This window comes from Lytechinus variegatus, chromosome 8 (assembly GCF_018143015.1).
Source record: "Lytechinus variegatus isolate NC3 chromosome 8, Lvar_3.0, whole genome shotgun sequence".
NCBI lineage: Eukaryota > Metazoa > Echinodermata > Echinoidea > Temnopleuroida > Toxopneustidae > Lytechinus > Lytechinus variegatus.
In genome coordinates, this window is record NC_054747.1 from 38,966,226 (window position 1) to 38,983,251 (window position 17,026).

General features: G+C 38.6%; 1 protein-coding gene across 2 annotated transcripts in view; it reads left to right on the forward strand.

Annotated features, from left to right (window-relative positions):
- LOC121420478 (5-hydroxytryptamine receptor 6-like) overlaps window positions 1-17,026 on the forward strand; it is a 57,131-nt gene that overhangs the window by 24,823 nt on the left and 15,282 nt on the right. Inside the window, exons 1-2 of one of the 2 annotated variants that reach the window (XM_041615128.1) lie at window positions 608-618; window positions 13,060-13,061. The exons of the other annotated variant lie outside the window; for it this stretch is intronic. The gene's annotated coding sequence lies outside the window, so the exon portion shown is untranslated. Of the gene's footprint in view, window positions 1-607; window positions 619-13,059; window positions 13,062-17,026 lie in introns of those variants that run through there. 2 annotated transcript variants of the gene reach the window in all.

Sequence of the window (17,026 nt, forward strand, 5' to 3'; positions counted from 1 at the left end):
GGTAACATTCTGTGATTGTAATGGCTTTATTCATAAACTCGACACCTATGCGCGTGAGTTCCGCTGTGTGTCGGCGTCACTGCTTGGTGAATATGGGATATAGATTACAGAATGCAGCAAAACATTACGTTTAGTGTATTTAATGCATCAAGTTGCTATTCTCACCGTTTCATGTTAATACTGTCTCAGTTTTATCCTCTTGCTGGTCTCCATAGATACAATGAAACAAGTGGTGGTGATGACCATGTTGTAGATATTCCCAGGCCGAGTAGCTTTAATAGGTGTTGCCAAACGGTTTATTCAAGAACCTACCTAAATGCGTAACAGGTAGAAGTGTGTCGTTTGGGAACTTTTCATGAACACCGACAAGTGTTACAAGCTAGTAAAATTCTCGCAACTGATTGGTGGCAAATGAAGTAATTGGCTTAAACCAATGACTTAATGCGTAATGAAACCTTCCCCGATCGAAGGAACCCCACGGGCCTATAGTAAGTTTATATCTACTATAGATCTCAAGGCTCGGGTGCCCGTGCTAGAAAAACAAATTGCGTTTAAAGGCAAGTCAAACTATCAAGCGCAAGTCTTTAATGCCTGTTGATTTTTTTTAAATCAAGTTGCGTTTTATTTTAAAGATTGCCTTTGATTGCAATCCTTTGTATAAAGGGCTATGTTGCTGCCTCAACCCTCGGCATCATGATGACGTCATTTTCTCATTAATGTTTTTGTTGATGTGTTATTTAAATGTAGGTGACTGTTTGATTTTGATGACCTGTGAATCAATTCAACGGTGAACGTACAATGTTTGTCTTCCTTTGAAAAATGCTTTGCCAAGTTTTCTCAACCCTAACCCTATCTTTTGAATATCTTGAATGTGTTTCTTTGGGGGGGTTTTGGTTTGTTTGATTTTGTTTTTATTTTGTTTTTTATGACCTTTGACCATGGTGAATTATTGAACGCGTACTTTTTTAATCTTTGATAAATATTTTGCCACCAGTTTCGTTCATCACTTTGAGATCGCTTGCGATTCGGTTTCACCACATCATAAGTCTCTTATGTTAATACCATGATACTTCTTGGAACATTAAAGGTCCGTGCCCTCATTCTATTCTCATGTTATCTCAATTGCTATACTTAATACCTTTCGCGTGTCACACGTTCCATAATGAAAGTCCGTTGGGGCAGAACTACAACTGTTTATGCTTTACAGATGAATTGAGTAGCTGTGTTCGATGGCTGGCTCCATATCCTGAAGCAAGTGCTTTAATACATTTGTGACTGAAGGAGCTATTAGTGAATGACAACCCTTACATTTATCGTTGCATGTTCAAGTGGTTTGTCTTTATCGGCAGGGATTGAAACGTTATACTGGCCTTATCAGTGACAGGAGTCATTACAATGAAACGCTAATACCCACAGAGAGCTGCTTTTAAGGAATATGGGTCACCATTCATTAGTATACGATACGATCAACAATTTCAATAGCCAATTTCCACATCATATTTGTCATTTCTTAAGGGGAAAGAATTATCTTCTGGAATAGAAGTCAAGATCTCATGCTCTTCAAATTCTGATATTCCATTAGCAGTTAATCTTTCTTTTGTTACTAATATGTCGCAATAATTGGAGATTAGCAATTTGCCACAGACATACTTCCTATCTCCCCCTTCTGAGTTTTAGTATAAAGTTATGATAGTGAAAAGACGCATGGGATTAAAATGAGCCTAAACATTTACTGTATCATTCCAGCAGTGGAAGCTTTGCATTTGTTTTGCGATTATGTCGGGGGCACCGTTTGTTCTCACTTGTTTTGTATTCTTGAGTCAGCTCTTAACTCATCCATGTCTTGCCCAAACTGCTCCAATTTGATGTTATATATACAACCTTATCTTCAGAAGAAAACATTAAGGATTATGATGGAGACTATAGCATACTTTTTACATGGGTCTATATCTTAGTATGTTTCTTGCTTTCAATACCGGTACTATCATATTAAAGAATCTGGATGCAATCACGAGAGGCGTTTCTCCCAGATCAATAATCTTTACAAAGACTGCTCAAATCCCTTTTCCCGTCATCGGGTTGCATTCGCAAGTGGCACATCTCTGTGAACTAAGATCTTTACAAAGACTGCTATAATACCCATTCCAAATGTGATCTGATCAGACGAACTTTGATTTGCTTTGTATGTCTATTACCTTTTGTGTGTCAATTACATATCACCAACAAAACCGAATACGCGAAGAAGTGCCAGTTGTCTGCCGACAAAGAGAAATCGAACGCTATCATCGCGTGAAAGTTTCAGACGATTTGTTGATATTTACTTTCCCATTGATCAAAGTTTAAACCTAATATGAAGAGCTTGCCGCCAAAAAGGTGACAAGTAACGTTTGGCCTCGATTTGTGCTACGTATCATTGCGAAAATCAGAACTGCCTATATTATATACAGCAGTCATACCAACGAAATCAACTCCAAAGCGAGCGACAGTGTGCCATCAAAAAAGCTTTGGCCGGTCTGGTGTTGGGTTGGGCTATGTGACTGTGTGATTAAAGAGGATAAGTTGTTACCATCCTTCTCTGAATTCCTCCCTTTGGGATTGATACGTTCAGATGGCGGGGATGATTCCGTGCACCTGGGAGATATAATCCTCACCGCGATCCTATGGGGCAGGAATACCAGCATTGCAAATATTCCAAATATTGTAATGACCACCATTTGCTCATGCTTGTGTTTCCGCTCCGTGCAGACGATTGCAAACGATAAAACTTGTGACCCATTGCATTTCAACAATATTCTTCATTCTCAATTAAATGAAATAACTTCGCCCTAGATGCGAAAACGGTGTCACCTGTTAATAGAAGTATGCAACGCACAGACAATATATCTTACAAGAATCTAGAGCAAGTTTCTTACCATCCTCCCAATTTTTATGGGAGTTCTAAAGACACCTGGCTGTTGGTAATCTGGCTTCTTCTCGAGGGCTTGTGTCATTGGTATCAAGTGATCGATGTTGGATTTATGTAGCGCTATCTTCAATTGATTTATGCCAGCAATTTTCGCCATAGTCATACATTCTTTTCTTGCACTCACATGAATTGGAATGAACAATACAAATGTCAAAGTTTGATGTCATAAATTAGTTTTGACTTTCCATTTTCCCCCATATTTTTTTTGGTTATAATTGTGAAACTTGATTTTATTCCCTTATTCCTTCAGTATTTCTTTTGTCATTCAATCGATAGTTATTCGATGAGATATTGATTGTGAAAATACTGTTAGACTTAATGTGCATGATGTTGCAATCGGTAATTACTTAGTGTAATTCAGTACGGCAAATTTCTAGAAATGGCGACAGATAAGTTACATATTGCGTCGCAAAATGATTAAATTCCAAGGGGAAATCCATTCCTAATTTTGCTTTGCATTCAATTGAACATCTTTCTTTGAATGTCGGACATGTGAAGGCTGCATCTATAAATTAGTGACCAGAATTGAGCAGTCTTCTTATTCATTTCATTTGCCCCCTGAGATATGTAATTACGATTGAGGTCCTCGAAGGAACGATTATGCCTTCTGCGGGTGACCTGTTAATGAGGATCAATGACTTACCGAAGGGCACTGATGGACCAATTTGGCGAGTTCGTAAATGCAATCTGCGCATAAAGTGGACAATTTGGGATCCAAGCTCGTGTCACCGAATGCCGAGGTAATGCGCGAGTTCGTAAATGCAATCTCAGCATGCGCAGATGAAAGTCAGTTGTAACTGTCTAAAGTGTAACTCTGAGAGCATTGTCCGACATAGCAACGCTCAATTAATGAAAACTGGATTCCAAATACCGTTAGAACCTCACTTTTTAGAAAAGACGAGTGCATGTAAATGGCTCGTCTGTCATTGCTTGAAACTTTTTATTATTTTATTTGTTTGGTCTCACATGTGCCTCGGACATGTCGGATGCGAAAAGCGAACTGAATGACTGTGACGCGCAGGTCTCTCCTCCCAATTATAACTGATTGGGGGAGTCCAGGTGGACCACTACACCGGAGTTTCCCCCTACTCTTATACGAATAGTGCAGTGGGTTCCTAAGGTGCAAGGTTGGTGATTCTCATCTACACGGGGCCTCCATTTAACGTCCTATCCGAGGGACGGAGTGTTTTCCACTAAACATTGCCTTGCATATATGGAACGGCAGATAGACGTTTACACACAACTCATTGGCTTCAGTCATCCGCCTGAGATGGACTCGAACCCATGATCTTTGGTTCGGCAGGCAGACGCTTTACCGACCGAGCCGACTTCGCTCTCGAGCGTCACTTTCTGAAAGGTTGATCTTAAAATTGCATTGCCATACAGAATAAGTCTATTGTTCATTCATGGTATATTCTATGACCTGGGGCCCGTTGCAGAAAGAGTTGCAATCAATCGCAACTCTAAAAATCATGCGCAACTTAATTTTCAACCAATCAAAAGCGCGCATTTGGGACTTGCGATTGATTTTTTGACTTGCGTTTAAACGCAACTCTTTGTGCAACGGACCCACGATGGACCCTGGGAGTTTTCAAATTTCAAAGGATGGTGGAAAGTGATTCCTGCAGTACCTCTGTAATGTGCGAAGATCTGGGCCTCGTTTTACAAAGAGTTACGATTCATCCGATCAACCACTACTATGGAAAGCCAGTTGGGGGTCGTGTGGTCCAGTGGTTAGAGCATTGGACTCATAATCGCAAGGTTGTGAGTTCGAATCCCAACTCTGCCATTGTCTCCACTTTGATAAAAAGGCCCAAGAGTGATATCTGTCGTCTTTTACGTCAGCCACTATGACTGATTAACCTAGACGTAAAATGTTTCCTAGGTAATTGGTTATATACCAGCTTGGCGTTTACCAGCAAAAAATGCTGTCCTGCCGAGTTCCTACGGGAGTTGCCATAAACAGAAACAGAACAGAAACAGAACAGAAACAGTAAAGATAATATCCGAATTCATGTTTATTCAAAATGATGCATATTCATCCATCTTGTCCGTCAATCACTTTCTTGAAAATTCAGTGTGTTTCCTTTTGTACAAAAAGTTCATTGTGCAATTTTTTTGTAGAAAAAAATATTACACAAAGACTGCTTTATCTTTTGAAATATTCTTGTATATTAAGACGTCAGTCATTTATTTGGAACATGAGCTCACAACGAAATGTTTGTTAAATTGGTCGATCTACATGTTCCGGTATTACTTAAGTTGACATTTTCTAGAACACTGGACTACATCCTTTTTTTTTTCTTTCAAGAGAACTGCTTTTGGCATGTTTGGGCTTGATAATTATGGGAGATTCATATCCGACGTTTTCACGAGCGTCCATATTGACATTATTGATGTCTTCTCTTTGTTGTAAAAAGCTGATCTCCGTGAAGCAAGTTTAATCTGGCACGTAGTTTCAGTGCATCCGGGATGTCGAATCGTGATATTCGACCGGATCCGTGCCTGGATGTCATGGTGTCCTCAAATCTCGATTTTTATTCCGTTTCTAGGTCAATTAAAACCCACACTAAACGTGCCTCGGGTAAGGGAAGGAGAATTACCGATGGCTCTTGCTATGTGAGCCATAACATTAAACATGAATATATTTAGATTTCATCATACGATCATCTAACGGCACAGACACACCTGTGAAACTGACCCCAGAGCGACAGTAGCTACGACGTTAATTTACAATGGTATACCATCGGTCGGTCTGGAGTCGGGTTCACTGATGTGACTGTGTGATATAAGGTCCATTCAAGGCGTCATCCTCTTGCATTCTATTTATATTGTATTGAATTTCGTCTTGGCCAGAATCGCTAATTATTGGGCGCACCAATCCCACACGAAATCTGGTTAAGAGGAGGGCTTTCTTAGGTAAACTGCTGATTCGTTTATTGCCAATTCGTCCACTCATCGCATGGTCTACCTTATTTTAGTCTGATGCCATCCCACCCATCAACATTTCGTCTAACAGCCATTTGGTCCAGCAACCGTTAGGTCCAATAACCAATAGGTCCAATAATCACTTCGTCTAATCACCAGTTCGGCTACGACTATTTCGTCTCATAAGCAGTTGGTCCGAAACCCATTGATATTTTCATTTATTTTGCCCAGTTATCACTTAAACCAATCAGATGAAATGGTTCGTGGGCGAAATGGCAATTAGACCATGTGGATAGTGGACGAACTCCTGGTAGACCGACCGATAGTAGACGAGTTGGTAATTGAACGAATTGGCTTCAGACATTTTGGAAATGAACCGTTTGGTAATCATAGTATCTTTACAAAGAAGAAATGTTTCTTTTTGGACATCAGCTATCAGCCGTAGATATGAACTTATAGAATTATCGTTGATTCATCGAATTAACCTACCAATTTTATCTAAATGCACCCGAAAATGTGAAGTTCATTTTAACTGATTTCACGATATCTTTAAAAAGTGGAAACACTGTCCGTACCTCCTGCAGCATGGTTGGTTAGGGCAGAATTTGTCAACGTAGCAATTGTCATGGGAGCAGAATTTATGTCACAGAACCCAAATTTGAAACCAGCGCAAAAAAGGGTAAATATATCTCTCGGTAAGTATGACTGAAGTTTGAAGAATAATCATCGTCGCTCCCACGAGACATGGTAGAATATCAGATTATCTTTCTGATAATCCCTTGTTAAACGAGACTCTGTTACATATTTGACTTTTGATAAATACAATGATGGATAGGAAAGGAAAGTCTCGTTTATCTATAGGGAGCCTCACATCGGTTATCATTTCTTCATAAAGCAAAACATTCTGACCGAACGAATCTCTTGAAATGGCTCTCAACCCACGTCTTCAAATTTTCACGTCAATCTCTCTTTCTTTCTCCCCCCCCCCCCCCATCTCCCTCTTTCTCTAATCTCTCTGACTAGGCTGATGAAATAAAATTATGGTTTGGTAGGAATTCGGATTTTTAGTTCATAGAAATTAATAATGAATGAGCGAAATTCCTCCTTAATCATGGCCTTGATTTCACCTCCTTCGAACTTATTCATGTTTCAATTCTATTTATGTTATCTATTTGCACATGTGCATTTCAAGATCGTTTAACGGAATCCGAAGTAGCTCCATGAAAGAATGATATGCCAGTCAAAAGGTATTTATTGACTTTTGATAGACTTGGAAGACAGCGGCCGTTTGAAAACAAGAGCGTAATGATAATGTGATGAATGTGGGTATGAATATTATTGAGAGAGGAAGAATCGTTAAACACTTGTATATTCCAAATATAGCTAGGCCATCATAAAACTTTAGGCAATGCTTTATAAAATCTCAGCTTGTGGTTTTACGAAAAAAGGGGAAGATTGTCCTATGAAAATCGATCAGATATTCATTCCTTCCCACAAAACCACAATGATAGGGCTGTTCTCAAACAGGGGATGATGTTGGCTATTCCATATGCGCGGGTAAGTACAATATCGATGATCGGGATGTTCGAGAGCCAATTTCCATATTTCAATGGTGCATAGTCCCTGCCTATATATTATCATGATAATATATACATGGAAAATTTCTACCGTATTATGATTGTGTTTTTTTTGTTCTTAATACACACCCCCCCCCCCCTCCCTACTCCATCCCCTTATAGCGACTAATGAATATATTGTAATGTTTAGACTATATTTTGGTTTTAACTATCATTAATGCGCGCGATCGCTCTCGAAATACATTTTTGCAATAGCAATATCATTGGTAAAACCTCACAAACACATGCGCACACACCCTACCATAAACACACTCCCACGCACACTTTTAAACACCTGATTTGTACCTGATGTTCCTGTCTGTAGTACACTGCCCACTCACTTATTTGATCTCTCATCAGACAGGGCGGAAATTGAACTTTCTCCTGCGCGCCAAAGCCCTCAATTTTTCCCGCCAAAATTAATGATACTGTCAATGCCTTGTAAACGGCATGCCAATCTCTATTACTCTTCCTTCAACCAATCGAGTCGGAAAGGCCTTTTATATTCAGACATCCGGAAAGCTTTTTTTTTGCCATACACGGCTGATTGTTTATCTGAAAAGCATTTCTGATGTATCTTCCCTTCTTTGTGTAACATAATTGTCTTGCGGTTGGGATAAAAAGCGCGCGTTAATTTTAAAAAGCCGACATCGCGGACTTTGATAAATAAATGCCGTTTGCGCTAGGCTGTCACATCTCAACGAAACGCGCGTCTCGGCATGTTTGCACTTTGAGAAATCGACGTCCCCTGATAGTAAACTATTCCCTATTTAATTGGCCGGTGTGGCGTTAAAGTGATAGCTTTGTTGATATTAAGGAAATTATTTCGTTGTAGGAAACTAAAATAAGTAGCCTTTTTGTCATTAAATGTCATTTAGCTGCATTTCCGGCACTTCGAGGGTACTTCTTTTATTTCATTGGACAAACGCAGATGATTAACGAGTGCCATTGAAATGCATACAACATGTTTAAAAAAGATATTACGTTAATGGCGCCACCGACCCCCCCCCCCTTCCCCTCCACACCACCAGCGCTCATAATGTATCTCTAGAAGTATGATAAATTGAGAAGTTCCATATTGTTTGCCGGTAGGAAGATTTTGTCAAATATGTCTTATCATCTACATTCCTTAGTCTTGGGAATAATCTTCCCGACTCTGTTACACTAAGATTTTCGATCAATCGCTAATTGAATAAGGGAATTTCACTGGTTACTTATCGGTTTTTATAAAATCGGTGCATGTAACCGTTATCCTGATTGTCCACTGACAACTGTAAATGATTTTTTACTGTAGAATATGATCCTGTATGTTCATATCTACGGATGATTGCGTATGGAAGACAAATTATTACGAATCTTATTCATCCCTCGTCTTTCCCTCACTGTAAAAACTGGTGTTAAAACTGACACCAATTCGTGTTAATAGAGGACCACACACTGAGGTGTTAAAATAACACCCTAGAGATTAAACATAACACCAAAGAGTTTACATGTAATACCATAGGTGTTGTAATAACACCTATAGGTGTAAAACTAACACCGCCAATTTAACACCGGTGTAAAATAACTGATGCAGTCCTCTATGTACACCGGTTAACACCACAGTTTTTGCTGTGCTGTTCGCTTCTCCTTTTCAATCGCTTTCCGTTTCGTCATTCGATGTTAACTAGTTTCATACCATCTTATTTGTATTAATCGCTTTGATATTGTATTTCTCAGTCACTATATTTGCTCATTCTGTTTTATGTTCCTTTATTACATTGTCTTCTTTTTTTCTTCGTTCTCATTTCGTATTGCTCTACATGCAGCTGCCCTTCATTCTTATTTCAATAATCAACCTTTATTTGCCTGTATTTGTATTCCTTTTGGGCGACGGAATTGTGTTTTTGCTGCGGTGTCGCCGAATTGCCAGCACAATCATGATCAATGTGATTACACTTCCAAGAAAACAGAAAACATAGGTTTCCCTCTTACATTAAATATTAATTTTGCCATGGGGCCTTGCAATTATGTTGGATCACCAACCATTTTGCCAGCAGCTAAGGAGAATTGCATGAAATAAATATGCCATTATAACGACTTGGACATGATGTGAAAGACATATCCAAGCCATGAATAACTCATGTTTAGACGTGATTGTCGCGATGGGATTTTGATATCATCGAATGTCGAATATTTGCATTAAAGTTTTCTCGCAATTTAAACAGAGACCGGTATTAAGTTGCTGGAGAGAATATAGTCGTATGACATGTATGGGATATTTTTCATTGCCATTGTAATTCAAGGTGCAACTCTATTCAGTGTTTCGTCAATGTCTATGCATATTTGTTAGCCACATAAGCTTTTGTGAATAAATTATTCCCAAATTTTATTTTGGTGAACTGAGAAAGGAAGTTGGTGTAGCGTAAACCGCATATTGACGTGAAGGCATTAATTGAACATCATCGAAGGAGGTTCACCAATGCTATCTTCCTTTCTCTTTTTCTCCATTCAAAGTCTTTGAATGTACTTTTATATGTATTCGGCTGTAATGTGGGTTTTATTGGGGGATTAATCTGAATACTAAACTCCCATCTCTTACTCTCTATTCATGCAAAAGAGCTAATCTAGTCCCTATTCACATAGTAGGGACCCATCTCTCTCGAATGAACTGTACGTCCTTATAGAGTAAATTATAGCTTCTTCTTGAGTAAACTGTGTATCTTTTTAGAAACTTTCACTTCAGGAGAAGTAAATTCCACTCCAGAAAGATGCAAATCTCAATCGAAAATGAGTGAGTTCGTCTCACAATGGACTAGGGACCAGATTAGCTCTTTTTGCATTTACAGAGTAATGTTAAATGAATTTTAGGGTTTGAAATACTACTGAAAAAAATAAGAAATTATCGTGAACATTGTCTGGAACATTGTATGTGTCTACATGGAGTGAAATCATCAATCTGGAAATAGATTAGTGTCGCACTCGACATCGGCATGGTTGGTTTCTCCCAAAAGAAGCATCCACTTGTTTTTAAGAAATTTGTAAATTGTAAATGAATTGTAAAACGAATTCTGGATCGCCTTTTATATCGGAAGTGTATAGCACTCTTGAGAGAGCTTTGTGATGTTTGTTGAAACCCTTTACCATGGTGAAGATACATGTTGTTTCTGCAGCCTAAATGAATTCAATAGATTAAATTAGATTTCGATACATATTTGTAAGAAAACGGTGGCAGATATCAATCGCAACCAACTTAAATTATTTGTGAGTGTGCGTGTGCATCAGGGTTAGACACGTGTGTGTGGGTGTGTGTGTGTGGGCGTGTGTGTGTGTGTGTGGGTGTGTGTGGAGTATAGAACTATGCCCGATTCTTCATCGTCACAATTGCAAACAAAAATGCTTTCAAAGTTCACCTACTTTATCAATCTCAGCGTCCTCTACCCTTATTTAATTTAGTGTAACCAACTTAATTCTGCACCGGGCAAGATAATGTGTAGATGCGTGTGTGAGAGGGTGTGTATGTGTGTGAGGGTGAGCTTGCATCACCTTTGCCTACCCATGTGTGGAGGGGTCTATGCCTAATTCTCGTGGACGCTATTGCTATGTGAGGAGGACTTCTACTTCAACACCAAATTGCTTTCAAAGTTCACTTACTTTATCATTCTCCACGTTCTCTACTCTCATTTAATTTAGGATAACCAACTTAATAAATGTTGGAATACATGTGTACATCATATTGTGTAAAAGAAAGAGTCCACGCGTCGGGAATGAGTGGGTGAATAGCATTAAGCTTGATTCCTCCATGGCCACTATTTGTGTTCGAGGAGGATGACTCCTTGCTTTGCTTTCAAAGTTCATTTACCTAATCAATATCGGCATTTTTTTACTTTGATTTAATACAGGGGTAAGCCGTTATGAAATTATTTTCAAATTTCGTTAGAAATGTTTTTCCCAAAGCATGAAAATAATAAACATCAAAAGATGCCGTTAGACGATAAATCCGACAAAGCATATTTTGTCTTTATCATATAAAGCTCCTTGATCATGTTGATGTGCAAGTTCTTTTACTTGATCACTTATTATACCTTTTAATGATTTGGTCGGAAAGTGGAAAATATCAAATTACATGAAATTTCCATCTTCTTTAAAAGTCAACTTTATTAAATAATTTAGTAGAAAGGGGTTTAAAAGTAAAAACATGATATTTCTACATTAACATGATTAAAGGCTCTTGGGTTAGTCGTACCTAAGTTTATTGATGCATGTCTTTGAACTTTGTAGAATTCTAACATAGCTGCCCTGTCATTTCGTTGTCTTGTCGAAAATCGCCACTTCCTTTCGTATACTTTCACCATTCTAGATGGTCTGATCCTGCTTCGTCTACTTCCAGTTGGTCTACTTACCAGTTGCCGTCAGTTGGTGCATTTACAATTTTATATCATTTCAAGCTACCCCACTTAGTCAAAATGACTAGGTGAACTGTTAATGAGTTAAAGTTTAATTTCAAATATAGCTTGATTAAGACGGAATGGAAATTAGACTTTCTTGGCAATAGGCTAAATAACAATTAAGTATTAGATATAGGCAAGTGTAGTGTTAGACCAACGGCAATGATAAAGTTGTAGACGAAATGGGTTTAGCCTACTTGGAATTAAACTTTCTGAAATGTATGCCGATTCCTTGTAGACCGTAAATTCAGTACTGAAGTTGATTTCGTTAGGCGTTCCACCCCTCAATCCTGCTTGGAAATAAGTAATCTGCAGCATCCACCCTTTGTATTCCCAATTCCTAATTTTTGTTATGGAAATTCTCATGTCTTTATGCGAGCTCATATACTGTAGTCATACACAACGCCGATATTTTGGCTTTGAAATAAGATACGAGATATGTCTTCATGATGTAAACACCCATGGCGGGACGGTAATCCAGGCTTTGGTGTTTATTTGTTGGCATTTTCGGTGTGGCATGGAAGTTTTAATCACGTGACATAGCATTGAGATTCATGTTCACTATATACGTCATGATCATATCAGAAACCGAGAATATTTTGCACTGGCTGCCAATCGCTGTTTATCAAAATGTCAATTATTATTGTGTAATGACCTATGCAGCCAAAACTCACCAATGTGTGCGTTCTCTCTCTCTCTCTCTCTCTGGCATATAACATATTTTCAATATCTAATGTGATATATCAAAATATGAAAGTTTTGGAAAGGCGTGGGTGAGTTAGCACCTGGGTTGGTTCGTTCTTATATTTGTAATAAATCTTGTCACTATTGTGATTGGCTTTTCAAAGGACTTACTCTTCAACATGTTCAAAGGGCTTGTTCTTCCGCCCCCGTAAGTACCAATATACGGGTATTTGGTTATGACATGTATGAAGTGATATCGTGGCAATCACACACAGTCACAGCAACGAAACTGACTCCAGATCAACACTCGTGGCTCGACGGTAATCAAGTCTTAGGTGTTCATCTATTGGCATTTTCGGTGTGACATGGAAATACTGTACAGTAGCTTTGGTCGGTCTGGAGTAGGTCTCGCCGGTGTAACTGTGGCATAATAAAGGAGATGTAGAACTGCGAGTGGAAGTAGACTAAGGCGAATCTGAGCGAAAGGCTGCTCTCTAAAAGAGCCGACCCTGTCCCTATTGACACTTCTTTCGAAATGAGACGAGGACCCCGTTGTTTTGGAGTGGGATTTACATCTTTTGAGAGTGCATTATAGCTCCTTCTGGAGTGAAAATGTCTAGAAATTTACACTGTTCACTCCAGAAGGAGCTATAATGCACTCTCAAAAGATGTAAATCCCACTCCTTAAAGACTGGTCTCTCGTCTCACTCTGGGAGGGATGTGATTAGGGACCAGATTAGCTCTTTTGCATTTACAGCGTGACAAAACTGCTCAGTCAAATGTACTTCCTCAATGGATGTGAATCGGCAAACCAGAGAGCTCTTGACTAAACAAGCAGAACTAACGTCGTAACAGGGCATGAAATCCGAAAAAATAAGAAACAAAAGGACAAGTAAGATAAATAATAGCGATACCTTCTTGCTATCTTCATCGGGAAGCCGTGCGAGAATGAGGTAAAGAAGAAAAAAAACGGCTGCTGACGTACTAGAAACCATGCAAAGGATGAATGATATTATGTTGTTCACTTTTCGTCGTTTCTGAACAGAAAAAAATGAAATGAATTACATAAAATGGATGAATAGCATGTATAATTGAAAAAATATGTGAACTAACACACTCTTTTTCACAGATTGGAAAAAAAATCATGAGCAGCTGTCAATAGTCGCCAGTCGAGGGTTGGATTCGCTTTTACTCCTGATGATATGATTTCAAATCTCAAAGGATATAAATTCAAACCCAATTGGCTCTAAACTCAAATAATCCACGAGGTTCAATTGTGTAAATTTAATGTTCGTCTGGTTGCTTTTCATTTAAAATCTTTGACATCCATAAGACCTCTCTCTCTCTCACACCCTTATTTGATCCCACCACCGTTTGGGAGATTCCCAGCAATAAATCCAAGTCTGAAACGTTATGTACAACACATTATGCTCTTTCTCGTAATCAACGTGATAAAATTGCTAGATAATGAGAGTATTCACATTTGATATTCAGAGGATAATCACCCCCTCCCCAAACAAAGCGTAACAATGACACATGCATTGAACCAAGGCATGTCACAAATTTTAATTGTCAAGTTCTTTGACTATTAACTTAATAAAGTAACTTAACACTGTCGTCCGAATTTGCGTTATCATGAGGCGAATCGAAGATCTGATTGCGCAGTTCTGAAGTAGAAGGATTTGAATTTTGCATGGACCACAAAGTTATTAAAGATATCTGACAGATTTAGGACGCAGACAATTCACAAACACAGTTGCATGTATTAGTCTTTACAAGCCAAATCCCAACAGAATTCATCGAGTACCGTTCCGTTTCAAATGCTTTAAATGGGGTAATGCTCCTGTCATCCAGATGGATTTGATGGAAGAAAATGTGAGGAATTCTTCACACTTTGCGAATATTAAGGAATAAAAGATTATTGATTATTTACACTGTTTGAAAATTTCTACTTAATAAAACAAAGACAAATCCTGCAGCAGAGTCTCGTGAACTAACTGCAAAGGCATTTGTGTAAAATTACAGAAAATTGGTATTTGTAGATAACCTTGCAAATTCATCGTAATAAAAATTGTAATTCTTTTTTAAAATAGACCTGTTTGTAAAATAATAGTACCATTAAAGGAATCATTTGGTTATTTCTTTTTTTTTATCTGTTATTCTGTAAAATTTTCTGTTCTTTTCTTACGTTATACTCTTCAAAGTTCTGTTCCGTGACTGTACATGGTAATATTTCACTCATTGGCGTTCATGCTTGCGATGTGAAAATGATTCCATAAAGTTTCAATTTATTTTACTTATATTTATTCACTATGTAATTACAAATATTAAAGTATGTAACCTCGTACTCTCAGCCATCACGAAATTGCAATATTGGAATTCGTATAACATTTCTTTGAAGGGCTTGCTCTTTTGCGAAGTTACCGCTTTTTCTAAGAATTTAGCACATCGAAAGAAGACAGTTATATCATTAACATGGAACTTATTAAGTATGACCATGGACCTACATGGTATGACTTGACCGGGATTCGAGGACATTGCCTCTGAGGAAGATGCGTTAAATGATGAAACAACATGTGTGATTGTGAATTCATAGTCTTAATAACCTGTTTACTCTTTGTCGGGTAGCCGGCCTATATTAAAGTTTGGGATACAGGGAGTTATGTTGAGAGATCAAGCTCAATATCATCCACTCTACACGCAATATTACTTATCTTTGAGGCATGTATTATTGTGCATAAGCCTTGGCTTTAGCCTTCAATTCTGTCTTTCTTACAACACTTGTAGCTATCATACTAGTTTATACGAATAAAACTCAATCACAATGGGTTTGTTTTTTCTTGTTTTCTTTTTTAGATTACACAATAAGGAGTAAGCGCATTGTAAAAGGGTTATTCTGTTTGTTAATTGATTTTGTATTTGTGTAAGCTCAACGCGCATATAGTTATGGAGATGTTAAACATTTTGAAGGAACAACTTGATCTTCAAATTTGTATGCCAAACATATCGTGGTGTACGTAGAGCATGCATGAACCATGTCGCGGAACAGACATGGCAGAGATGTTCCAATTAAACTGGAGCTCCGCTTCCTCGCAATGTCAAATTAATCAAGATTGTGCATTTCGATGTCGAGAAAACGTTAATAAACTTGGACAGTCCATGCGCTTGAATTTCTTGGCATTTCCTTGAGAAGGAAAAGATTTTATCGGACGTCCATGGGACGTGCTGACCCATGTCTTATCGATAATGTACTCCTTGGAAATCTACTGCTAATGTCATAAGAGATGTATGCCCTTGCCTTGAGAGCCGTCTCAAGTATGTGTAATCAAATGACTTAAATTTTCAGTGGTTTTTAAGCACGAGGAGAATCATAATTGTGCATAAAGGCCCCAGCGATACCGCTTGATCGATTGACTTCATACTGTCACGTTAACCGAGTGAGCTTTGTCACATTGGTTATGGGATGTTGAGTATTGAAAGCTTGTGTTTCCTTTCGTCATTGTCATGATTGTGGTATCTTCATGATGTTGGTGTATGTTTCTCCAGCTGTTCGGGACGTCTTGTCGACGTGTGATCGGTATCGTTTAGTCTTGCATCGATTTTCGACGGGCTTCGTCGGTTCTTAGAAGCTTCAGGAACTGTCCCCTGACTGGAGAAGTAGGTTCCTTTTTACAACCTTGTTCTGAAGTAGGTTACACGTCCATTCGTGTTATTTTTTTACTCGATATACACCGGAAGTGATTCGAGTGCTACACGACTGTAGTAGCCCAACTGACTCTTCTCCTGGCACATTTTGTGTTCGATCTATTGCTCAATTTGACAGACTCTGATGCGACATTCTAAAGAAGAGAGCTATCTCCAACCATGGAGTACTATCTCAACTCCATGCTCCGACCTTGTATTTACTTAGAAATAGGTCGCTTATCAAAGCACTGGGTGTTGCGTTTCAACGCTGTTTGAGGGCGTGCACTTGAGTTTTAAGTGCGTCTTAACGTGGGACCTTTGATATGCGCTAACATGAACCAGAGAGAGCCAGGAAGTTGTTTGACTGCCTGGATGCATTTAATCGAATTGTTATGCTCCTTCTCATTTCTTCCGCCCACCACATGACTTCTCCGTAATTAGAGTTTGTATCTGGATATATGTCCTTCCATTTCAACATCAACCTTCCAAGGAATTTTGAGATTACTTCATAACAGAAGTAAAAAGGTCTTCATGCATGTCACGCTTTTGTCATCCAGTAAAATATCCCTTATTATAACGTTGACCGGCGCCCCCGGGGGGGGGGTTACATGGCTCTGAGAACTGCGCTATTTTCTTTGTAAAGTAAATAATCTGAATGCATTTTTTCATAGATATAACACAATATTTATATTTCTTGTAAAACTATCAAGAGCACAATGTAA